Source organism: Rhynchophorus ferrugineus, unplaced genomic scaffold (assembly GCF_030347505.1).
Source record: "Rhynchophorus ferrugineus isolate W39M unplaced genomic scaffold, kcgeb_rfMv2 rfM4, whole genome shotgun sequence".
Lineage (NCBI taxonomy): Eukaryota > Metazoa > Arthropoda > Insecta > Coleoptera > Curculionidae > Rhynchophorus > Rhynchophorus ferrugineus.
The window spans coordinates 57,490,186-57,503,829 of record NW_027472583.1 but is presented as its reverse complement, the minus strand read 5'-3'; positions in this window follow the sequence as shown (position 1 = coordinate 57,503,829).

The window sequence follows — 13,644 nt, the reverse complement described above, 5'->3', positions numbered from 1 at the left end:
GAAGCTGGCTGCAAAAGTCGTCCGGTTATCTTAAACACTTGTTTGCTTGTTTTTGTAAATTCCGAACTGCTGCTTATTATAATACTGATTGAAAATGCCGAGGCCAGACAGAACAGATTGCATGTCTAATCAGTTACTTGGAACAAGACTGATGTAATGGCTCCTTCTTGCCAGTAATATTCGTTAGAGAGGTAAGCATTTTTACTGTGAAATAAGTTAAAGTGTTAGTGAATAAAGCTGCAGTGAATATTAATTAGTAGGGACACGGTTACTGAAATATCCCAATAAATTAAAATAATAATCTTGTATTCTCCAAAAAACCGTCCTCAAGGAGAGCTTGACGTTAACTCTATCATAGATCAAATATATAAAATATTTGAAAATAGTGAATGATTTTTTCACCATAAACTTATAATAAATACAATACTATAATATAATACAATTATTAAATTTATATGTAATTGGATGTTAAAATTTATCCCAAGGTTATTATTCAGAATTATACTGATAAACCCCAATCTCATCTATAGTGACAAAACCATATTAATCACTAAAATAAATTTGGTCTTACACCGGAGATATCTCAAAAATATTCTAGACAAGGAATTGTTAGGTTATTATAATATTAAAATAAAAGCATATTTATTTCAATTAAAAAATTCGGTTGACTATTTTTATTTCTGTTAATATAACTTCTTAGGTATATAATTTAATGCATATTAACAGAATTGTCGGCTACCATTAGTTCAGGATAAAATAATCAGTAACATAACGTAGTAGATCCGAGTGGACTGCACATGATGAACCCGCTCCAAAGCGTGGGAAAACGCAACAGTCTGCTGACAAGGTTATGGCGTCTGTATTTTTGGATGCGCATGGAATAATTTTCATTGACTACCTTGAAAAAAGGTGGACAATTAACAGTGACTGTAACAGAGCTTTATTGGACTATTTGAAGGACAAAATCGCTCAAAAACGGCCGCATTTGAAGAAAAAGAAAGTGATGCTTCGCCAAGACAATGGAAAGTGTCTCAAGTTAGTGAAAACAATGACAAAAATCCAAGAATTGAGCTTCGAATTACCTCCCGATCCACCGTATTCTCCAGATCTGACCCCAGCGATTATTTCCTGCTCTCAGATCTCAAAAGAGTGCTCGCTGGGAAGAAATTCTCGTCGAATGAAGAGTTGGGGGCCTATTCTGAGGCCTATGAAGCAAAGGACAAATCGTATTACAAAAATGGTATCGAAAAATTGGGGGCTCGCTATAATCAGTGTATCACCCTTGAAGGGAATTATGTTGAATAAAAAAAAATCTGTTTTACTATGGTAGGCCGGGGACTTTTCAATTGACTTGTTGCATATCAGGATGGCTATATTATATAACGGAAATCATATAATATTAGTTATTACCCAGGGGCAGATTGTTGAAGTTCTAAGAGATGAATAAGAACCACGAAGATGTAATCTGTCACGAATAAGCGACGTCGGCTATTTGTGGTTAATAAACAAGGCTCCAATCCAGAAGCCAATAATTTAGATATCGACGAATATTTTTAAGTAATATAAGTGTCACTCGCAAGTCAAAACGTCAGTAACCTCATGCGAGTATAACATTGTATGACATGTTCCATACAATTCTATAATGTGGTGTTATTCCAAAAAGATAATATATATATAACAGAAGATGTAAGAAGATAATATATATATATATATATATATATATATATATATATATATATATATATATATATATATATATATATATATACTTACACTTCACTTCATTCACTAGAGCTGCGTGTTTTTCGTTTGTGCTACCATAAGAGACGTGTTTATCGAAAATTCGAACGCTCTCTTCCTAACTTGCATAATATCCAGCTGTATGATACCCAAATTTAAAGTTCAGCGAGTTTGCTGCACTTTCCACTATTAAGCGGTATACGAGCTTTGTATAATCATTTTAATACTTCGCTGTGTACGTTTAAGAATGACGAAAACGACTGCAGTGAACGAAAACGCGGGAGTTACTAAACTATATTTTCATAATTCTCCAGGGGGTAAGCTGAAGCGAGTTTTAGGAGGTTCACATAAACGTTGCGCCAATGTAAATGCTTAGACCTGATATTGCGTAAATTTTACATAAGCATAGATTGATTTTTATTTAGACACTAACATTACAATTAGTACACCGTAAGGTTAATAAATAATTACAATATACAGACGCGAATAACAATCATATATTATTTAAAGTGGTTAAACATTAAACATTATTTATTGACGCACAACCAAGCGTTTCATGTATTACAATATATTAATTTATTCTTGTTACTCAAATAGAGAATATAATTAAAAGTATAAAATTCAAAAGTAATTTTTTTAACAATATCAATAAATATGTCCACTAAAAAGCCAATACATGTTACACATAAGCTCGAATGTATTGTCAATTGCAGACTATACTAATATAAATTTAGGTACAAATTAATTGCGGATTTTTTCTTCTTACTGTCTCTTGAATAAAAAGAGACAAAATAGTGTCTGAAGCGTCTGATTAGGTAACTCAATCGGCCAAAAAATTGTAAAAAAGTCCTGACAAAACTTTGCGCATATTAGAGCGGTTACCAAGTGTTTCAATGGCAACTATATGATTCAATCAATATGACCATATCTTTATAGCCAAGACTAATGAAAAATTAATACTAAACACAACGCATACAATATCTCCAACTTTTAGATACCATTTTTGTAGAACGATTTGTCCTTTGCTTCAAAATAGGCCCCAGTTTCGGCGATCACTTCTTCATTCGACGAAAATTTCTTCCGAGCAAGAATTCTTTTGAGATCTGACAACGGGAAATAGTCACTAGGGGCAAGATTTGGAGAATACAGTAGATGAGGAAGCAATTCAAAGCACAATTCATGGATTTTTGACACTGTGCATTGTCTTGGTGAAACAGCACTTTCTTTTTCTTTAAATGCGGCCGTTTGTCGGTTATTTTCTCCTTTAAACGGCTCAATAACGCTATGTAATAGACGCTGTTATAGGTAGTCAATGAAAATTGTTCCATGCGAATCCCAAAATACAGACGCCATAACCTTTTCAGCCTACTGTTGCGTTTTCCCACGCTTTGGAGCGGGTTCATCGTGTGCAGTCCACTCGGATGACTGTGGATTGGATTTCGGAGTGAAATTATGCAGCCTTGTTTCATCCATTGTCACATATCGATGCTAAAACTCGTGTTCATTATGCTTAATCATCTTCAAAAACTGCTCGAAATCATCAACTCGTCGTTGTTTTTGGTCAAAAGTGCACTCGCGCGGCACCCACTTTGCACAGAGCTTTCTCATATCCAAATATTCGTGAATAATATGACGTACATGTTCAGTTGACAACTTTAGATTGTCTGCTTTTTTATTCAGTTGTAATTCAAGAGCATTTTGTGCATTTTTTAAATGTTTTCGTCAGTAACAACCTCTTTTGGGCGTCCACTGCGTCCAAACTTAGCATACCAATCCTTGATGGTTGATTTCGTCTTGAATTCGTTCGTTTCCAGAGACTCGGCATCAAGGGAAGTTTTTGCCTCAACTGTGTTTTTTCCCTTCAAAAATCAATATGTTATAAAAACGGGAAATTCCTTTTTTTCACAATAACAAAAGTTGCTTCACTCAAAATGCTATAATTCAGAAACTAAAGATCCGATAGCTATCAAATTTATACACGCATCTTCTGAGGGTTAGGGCTGTCTAAAAATGGATTTATACTAGTAGCGCCATCTATATGTCAGGTCGGAGACTTTTCAGCTGACATGTTATGTTCATTAAATGATCATGATATAACAGAAAATGGCTCAGTTTTGTTATTTTGTTTTCTAATTAATAAATTAATGTTAATTGTAAAAGTTATATAGATTATTTAAGCTAAATTTGGGAGTAATATATAAGGTGGGATAAAAGTCCCGCTACCTTGTTGACGTTTAGCTCAGTTTCATATTAACCATTGTATTGTGTAGATCAGAAATTTAATTATGGATAAATATACGCCATAAGAACGAACAGAAACACTGACAATATTTATTGAAAATAATCGTTCCATTATTGCCAATTGCATCAATGTTAGCGGTACTTTTGCCCCACGTTATACAATACAATTTCGTGTGGGTTAATTTTACATTGCTGTTGTTTAATTCATTTGATTTTCGTATCATTTGAAAACAAAATCTTGGATAACTTCATAGATCCATTTGATTTATGATTATTGATAATACAAATTTATGTTATTTGAAAACGTATCAGTTCATAACCGATACCGTATATTCTAATGTTATTTCAAATAGTACACTTCATGTTGTTGCTTTTAAGATAGTTTAAAGCAATATTGTCGCAATGTATGTTTACCCTATACGCTTCCTAATTAAGTAAAGTTGCCGGCATTTCATAAATACAACTGAGCGTACGAAACCGACTAATAAATAATGTTCCCCTCATCAAGTACCAACGTTCGGCTTCGACTCAATAACATATTCATAGAGCCGTCGTCAGACGTAGATCGAAAAGTAAACTTCACCGCACTCCAGCTCTATTAGTCGACTGGGGGGACTCGGTAACACGTTAATTTAAAGAGATAAAGCGGCGAAAAGTTGTAGATAAACTTTATATATACAGTGTCATGCGCCATATTAAGAAGTTGGTGCTTTTTGCGTTCACGTAGCGGCTTCGTCTTCGTTACTATCGGTAACTCTTTTATCTCGATAGCTTTGTATATGATTAGATAGCAGATCCAAGATTTCGCAAAGTCTCGATCCGTCTCTTGAGAAACTATTATAGTTTATGGAAAAAGTATGCTTGCTTTGTATAGAAACTTTGTATTAAAAATTGAACAGAAACTAGATATCCATTATAAAAAGTTGTTGAAAGGGTCAGAATTTAAGGATTTATCGAAATAAAATAATTAAACATTTTTATAATTATACGTCCTATAAACACAACTTAACAACTGTTAGAACACAACTATTAGAAATGTTTTTCCCAAAAAAATATAGCTGAAATATTGCGATTGAACCATTTTAATGTAATTCTATATCATTTTTATATAGCCAAAAACTTTAAATTGCTTAAATAATTGCTTAATAATTATACAGAATGCGACCTCTTATTTATAAAGTGGTAAACAAGTTTCGTATGTCTAAAATACCAGAGGGTATAAATTAATGTAAAATGAAAATGAAATTTTAATAAAATATATTATTTAAATATTCGCTTCACACAAACGGATTAAAATAAATTTCTAGTATTGTTATTAGATAAAATTTAGATAATATAACATATTAGCAGAATCACGAAATTATACATATAACAACTCTTGTTTGCAATATTTCCACATTATATATGTATATGTTGTATATATATATATATATATATATATATATATATATATATATATATATATATATATTATATATATATATATATATATATATATATATATATATATATATATATATATATGGTTCATAATGTTTAGGTATGTTACAAACTCCTCAACTTCTGTTGGAAAAAAATAACCTACAAAATAATTACAAAAATCCATGCAGAGAGAAAGAATATATATATATATATATATATATATATATATATATATATATATATATAGTCTATTCAAAACAGTAGTGACACGGGTGACCTGTAAAAACGTTGCAATGTGGCCCCAGCAAATCTGAATGTTAGAATATTTTGGCTCTGACATATAACAAAATGATAATCTAAATAACATAATCCAACAAAAATATTATGTATTATAATTTTTTTTAACACTATAGTACATCTAATGCCTATATTATTGAAGAACTTAAAACAACCATTATTTAAATATATATATATATATATATATATATATATATATATATATATATATATATATATATATATATATATAATTATTGCTATGGTAACTAATATGATTAGCATTAAACGAAAACATAACATTAATCAAAGTGAAAAAAAATAATTAAGAATTATGTGTGTGTTAAAAATCATATTCTATTCACGTAACTTCTGAGTGTGTTTTTCTTATTACCTTACACGTTCTCATATTATAACTTTCCGCAGTCAAACTCGGGGCACATGTAAGGGTTATTAAAATGAAAAATCAAATTTATGTTCCCGCTGAAAATCCAATTAATTTAACGGCCCTGCTAACTCTTCATTTCCCTTAACAAGAATATATTCTGCTTCATAAGTGAATGTCTGAAGATACGCCTACTAGCGCCCGCCTTTTATGAAGTCGCTGACTAAATTATAGTTCTATTTAGGGCTCGCGCATAAAAATCGAAGAAATTATGCAAAAGCGGACCGTAATGTTTTATTCGGGATACGAAAATGTGTAGGGAATTACGCGACGTTTGTGTGGGGCTGAATTTTTTATTCTAGACCCTTTTGTCACATATAATTTCACATATTGGGCGTATAAAAAAGGATATCCACGTTCTTAAGAACGCTATTTCGTAGTTGATAATGTATATCGTTATTTATTTTTTAAAACTATTCCTGAATCCACAAAAATTATTCCTATCACAGAACTTGACCGTATATTAGACAACACTTTTATTTTTTTTTTTTGACTATAATAGTAATGAAATTTGTAATTGTTTTAGTATAACAAGTCAATTGAAAGGTCGGCGGCCTACCATAGTAGAACACAATTTTTGGCAAAATTAGTTTTTTTTAATCAACATAATTCCTTTCAAGGGATTATAGCGACCCTCCAACATTTAGATACCATTTTTGTTATACCATTTGTCCTTTGCTTCAAAATAAGCGTTCAGAATCAGTTTCTGCGATCACCTCTTCATTCGACGAAAAATTCTTCCCAGTGAGCATTCTTTTAAGATCCGAGAACAGAAAATAGTCGGTAGGGGCCAGACCTGCAGAATACTGTGGATGAGGAAGCAATTTGAAGCCGAATTCATGGATTTTTGACACGGTGCATTGTCTTGGTGAAGCAGCACTTTCTTTTTCTTCAAATTCGGCTGTTTTTCAGCGATTTCGTCCTTCAAACGGTCCAATAACCCCATGTAATAGTCGCTGTTGATAATCCTTCCTTTTTTAAGGTAGTCAATGAAAATTATTCCAGGCGCATACCAAAATACAGGCGCCATAACCTTGCCAGCCGACTGTTGCATTTTCCACGCTTTGGAGCGGGTTCATCGTGTACAGTCCACTCGGATGACTGTCACTTGGACTTCGGAGTGAAATGATGGAGCCTTGTTTCATCCATTGTCACATATTGACGCAAAAACACGGGTTTATTATGCTTGATCATCTTCAAACACTGCTCGGAATCATCAACTCGTCGTTGGTTTTGGTCAAAAGTGAGCTTGCGGGGCACCCACTTTGCACAGAGCTTTCTCATACCCAAATATGCATGAATTATATGACGTACACGTTCATTTGATATCTTTATAGTGCATGCTATTTCATTCAGTTTCAATTTACGATCATTCAAAATTATTTTGTAGATTTTTTTAATGTTTTCGTCGGTAACAACCTCTTTTGGGCGTCCACTGCGTTCACCGTCTTCGGTGCTCATTTTCCCACGTCTAAACTTAGCATACAAATTCTTGATGGTTGATTTTGCTGGAGCAGTGTCCGGAAACTTGGCGTCAACCCAAGTTTGTGCTTCAACTGTATTTTTCCCTTTAGAAAGCAATATTTTATCAACACGCGAAATGCCTTTTTATAAATTTTTTTTCAAAATAACAAGAGTTGCTTCACTAAACATGCTACAATTCACAAAGTAATGATCTGGCAACTTTTAAATTTATACACGCATCTTTCGAGGCTTAGAGCTAACCTTAAAAACATGGATTTAATTCTAGTAGCGCCATCTATATATCAGGCCGGGGACTTTTCAATTATTCTGCTTTACAGTAAAATATTTGTTTTGATCTAAAAAACAAGCAAGTATTATGTTACAGGATGTCTAGAATTGAGAAAATGTACTTAATTTTCTAAAAGTTCCTGCTGTAGTGCAAAAGTGATTTTTAAAAGTAAACAATGGCAAACTTAAAGGAATATCTTATTAGACCGTATATAAGATCTAGAAGGTTTTTTCTTAGTGGAACTGGCTTAATCAGTATTCAATTCCTAAGTGTAATTAAAAAAAATTTTCATTATGGCGGATGTACATAATTTAAATAATAAATATTTTACATAATATGGGTTTGTTTACAGATACCAGGTTAAAAACCCATTGAATAGAAAATTTTGATCACAAGTTTAGTGTTGGAATCAGCAGATGTTATTCAATCCTCATGATAACCTCCGAAGCTAATTAGAAGTATGTGCAATCATAGTTATAGAAAGTAAACTATGGTGCTTGAAGACAGAAAATTCAACATTCCTCTGTTTTCTTTTGAAATAGGCGAATCTGTGAATTCAACTTCAAACGGAGATTAGCCAAGTAGTAAATACCAAATATCCAGCAAGTTAATGTATATATGATAATATTACAGGCAGGAATGGTTCCATATACAACGTGGAGCAAAAGTTTCGCTACCGTTGACGCAATTTCCGCTAAGTGGCATTAATGGAACGATTATTTTAAATAAATATCTTATATATATAAATATGTATCTCTTATATATAAATATATATAAGTTCTTGTGGCGTATGTTTCAACTACATCAACACAACACAATGGTTAAAATGGTAGCGGGGCTTTTGCCGCACCTTATATTTATACATTCATTAAGTTTATACGAGAGTTATTACATTTTAATATTATTTACATGTATGTATTCTTGCTATTCTACTATTGTTAATACGCTAGATCGGTAGGGATTATCACTACATAGTATAAAACGAAGTCGCCTTTTCTGTCCCTATATCCCTATGTGCGCTTAAATCTTTAAAACTACGCAACGGATTTTGATGCGGTTTTTTTCAATAGATAGAGTGATTCAAGAGGAAGGTTTATATGCATAATACATGCATAATATACTAAGGCAACATTGCTAATTTTAGAGGTTTCTAACATGATGTCGTAAATTAACCTATTTTTTTAGGCTTATTTAGCAATTAGCAAAAACGCTGCGTAACCCTACGAGTTAGATCAAATTAATGTACTACAGTATTGTACACCATAAAAAGGTCTACAAAAAAGTCCGCGATGGTATATGTTTATCTTTTAGGGATAACCCACATTAACCATTTTTATTGTTTACTTTTTACGTGAGAAAATGGCTTATTTACGAAGCTATTTTAAGCAGTACGGCATTAATCCTTATCGAATTAAGTACCTTAAATATAGTGTGCAATTAATATAGATCAATATGGTCCCTTACAGCATGTAAATTAAAGAAATATTTTCGGAAATATTACAAATTTAAAATTTGCGTTTAAAAATGTGTAATGTAATAAAAATTGTATGAATTTAGATATTCCAAAGATAGCAGGAAATCTTCATAGTAAGTATAGGGGAAGAGGAATTGTTTTACTCCAAATTTAATGCGTGCAGGCCAAGGGCAGTAATGAATGAACCAAAAATACTGGATCGATTTTAATAATGTTTTCATTGAGTGACATAGGCATATATATTTTATGCCCGTGCAAAGTCGGAGCGGGCCGCTATGTTTTTATATACAACGTTCATATTTTTTCTGTAGTGTATTTAATTTAGTATCAGCATTGCACCCGTGCGAAGCCGGGGCGGGTCGCTAGTAAGTAGTATAATAGTACTAAAGTAGTATAGTATATATATTACTAAAGTAGTAGTACTGTAGTAGTATATATTAAAAGTAGAATTAAAGTAATGACAAGTAATTAATCGTTTAGAATATCTCCAAAAATACATTGTAATGAAAATGAAAAATAATAATTAGGTCTATTGGTGAATAAGAACCTCTAACTCTATTTCAATAGAGTTTAGAGGTATTTCGAAATATTATTGTGGAAGATGTATTATTTTCATTACTATTGAATGAAAGGTATGTGATTTATGTGTATTATATTTACTAACATATTTCTTTAATGACTTTTGAAATTTGATTATTATACTTTTACCAAAAAAAATCATTAGGGCAGAGTAATGAGACTTCACTAAAGATGGAAAAGTATGTATGTATAAGAAATTTAATCGTTTTTAAGTCGATAAATAAGTCGATAAATAAGCTAATAATAGATAAATGTTTATTAATTACACAGATTTCGTTTAAATACATTTTCGAGTTATGGAAGAAGAAAGAAGTCGACTGAAGCCATAATACATAAATACGGCGGTTGCTCAATAATATCTGTTGAGTCCTTAAGCAGAAATTCAATCAGAATATTAACTATTTGAAATTGTTATTTGCAGTTTTGATGACACTTATCTGAGCTTTTTGGAAAAATTTATTCGCCACTTCGGTTTTGAAAAAAATGGTCAACAATGACATATTCCTGACAGAAGACTAGAATAATAGAATTGATGACTATACTTTAAGACAAGTTCTTTTTTGGGTATTATTATTCGTTGTAGAAAGTACTTTTGAACTGACTTGAATTGAACTAGCAAAATTGAGTGCAGTAAAAATAATTTAAACAAAAATGTTTTTAACAAATTACGACTCTTCACATAAGAAGTTTTTCCATTTTCTTGTTGTTTGTTAATGTTTTAAATATAGTAACAATTGAGATATCATAGAAGTCAAACAGAAAATCTGTTCAGTACACTATCAACCGTTTCGAGAACATAATTTCGAGAAAAGCGCCTTTAAATCTTTAGTAAGCCCATCACTACAACAATAGTATCCCCAAAAATACATAGGCTTTCACTGACGCAGGTCAATATTTTAAGAAGACGATGCAGTTAAACGATAGTTGATAAAATCAAAACCCCAAAAAAATAATATAGGAATATCCAGTTTAGTTTAAACTACAAAAACATTAAGATGTTATCCAGTAAAACCCACCTGTTAATCGATCCATATTTCGGCCAGTTATTTTTTCACTTGACTCTTCACTGTCGACGATAATCGGTGACAAAACGCAGATGGGCCTTAAGCTAATCTTCCGGTCTGGTGGGTCCCCCATCACCCACATTTCCATATATTTAACTCCCCTTCTGTATTTAGCCCTTTTGGAATACAGCGGCAGAATTTAAATGTGTCAAATTAGGGGGAAAAACCGGCGAAAATGTCAACACACTGAGTGAGGCTGTCCCGTCGGGACCGAAATATCCTAATATTGATTCGGACAATGGAGTATTGTTCTGAAGGTGTGGGAACACAGTCAGGAGCCGAAATTGAATGGCTAGCCACAAGAAAACTGAAGTAAATTCCATTTAAAATGGAATTGCTATTAATTCTTTCTTGTCGAATTTTGTTAATATACCAATAAAGATATCTTAATATTTACAAATGGTAAATTTATCCGTTAATCTTCTTTATATTAGTACACTTAATAAGCCAAAACTTTCTTGAGAATGTAGCGCTCGTAAAGGTGTGTGAGGTTTGCCATAGTTAGACTTTATATGGAAAAAAGGTGCATAGAGCAAAGTATATATATAGTTAATTCAAAATATGACTAGCGTAAATATGTGTCTTTCTGAAGTTGTAAATTCGTTTTACAGGCAATATTATCCTTGTCATTTTATTCTACTTAAAAAAGGATAGAATGCTATTAGAGAAGTTGTCCGTTTGCCAAACGTCTAAAAAGTCTTCAAAATATTATAATTACAGGTTATAAACCGGCAAACGTTGTTTTAACGCTTTGTTTTAATAAATTTCTCTCTTGCAGTTGCACCGTATATTAGTACGGACACGGTCACTAAAATATCTCAAAAAATAAAAAACAATATAACCCTAAATTCGCCAAAAAGGAACCGTGTTTATGCGAAACAGGTAACGAATCAAAATCAACCTTGATTGTTCAGAGATCAAATTTAAGAAATGCATAAAACAGTAAGTAGATTTTTTTTGTTGAAATATAATCTAATACAATTATTTCAGAGAAAATTGTTAGTCTGTAAAGTATCCATAAGGATCTAAAAGATATACATCTATTTGAGAGATGTAGATCATCCGCTCATACATTGTTGGATAATATAGGATTTATATTGGATAATATAGGAGTGGTGCAAAGATAACCCACGAAGTGGTTTAGTAAAATTTCCAGAGACTGCTTTTAAAAGAATACAATTTTTAAAAACATATAACAAAATCAAGGACGAAATATATCAATTTTTATATTTAAATGAGACATGAATATTTCAGAATGGTACATTGGGTTGCTCAATCATGACAAGATGATAATAAATATTTTAAAGACAAAAAAAAGCTGATTGGAAAAGGTAAATGTTGGAATAACTATCGATTAGGTTTTGTTACATTTATTCATTGCAGACCTATAGTTCTTCATGCTGTTATTTGGTAAATATAAATCAAATATTTAATTGCATTTAATGTAATTTACTTTTTTAGAATTGAGCCTGAGAAAAGATACATAGTAAATTAGATTTCTGAATGTTATGGCCACATAGTAATACGTCAGACCTATTGAAGAAGAAATTGACAAATGGTAGAATCTTGAACATGTTTTTGATAGATTGGATATAAACAGCTTAGTTATTCACTTGATTAGAGTTTCCGAAAGTGAAGGTGATAATGAAAGTATAACCTTATGAATGTGGGTTTAAATCAATGCTGACGATTACCAAGACAGGGTGATGAAAGAGGAAACCACTAAAAGTTAGTATACAATTAATATACTTTAGTTGTAGGGAATGGTACTATTGAGTATGGAAGATTTATGAGCATCTGTGTTGTTGTTCAGAATATACATGAACGTTTGGTTAACATGTATGAGGAGAGAAATAACACTAACTGTTTTTCAGGTAAGGCAAATGCATTAAGGAGAATGCAATGATTAACATAAAACTAAAACTAAAATATATAACATAAAACACCAAAATCTAAAAAATCAAAAAAGGCAAATCGTAGATCATCTCAATAAGTTCCCGATCGAACGAAATCGCGCCCATAAAACCGGCAACAATAAAAACCCCAAGAACGGGCGAGTATTCGCGAGACTGAATAAGACCTTTTTATCATGCTTATTATTATGTTTGGATCGCATTTATCCTTCTTCTTGGAAGCGGGTAGGGGAACAGATGACGTTGATCGAGCACGACACTCGTTCCGCCGACATTCCGCCATATTTTTTATACATAAACCGACCTCCAGCTTTAAATGAGTGGTGATATATGGCGCTGTCGTTCTTCCACCCCCCTTCGCCGCCCCGCTTCCACCGCTCGCGCTGGCGAATAAAAAAATATATATAAAAATCGCCGAAGAGAAATATTTCGCTTTTAGTATTCATTCGGATTTATCAGATTTTCGGTTTTATGGGCTTTTCGGTGGATTGGGAGGTGGGGGGTTGGTGCCGTCTTTAAATTTTAAGCGTCGGCGAATTTCCAGCGTGCGTGTGGATTTTCGATATCATTGACGGATTGTTTTTCCGTTTTTTTTTCTCTCTCGCGTATTCGCGGGAAGGGATACCGTAAAATGGAAACGGTAGCGGGCTGACTAATCAAATTGACGCTGCGCGAAAAACAAACGGTATTTTGAGAATTGCTAGTATCGCCGTACGCGTACAGATGGCGGTACGAGT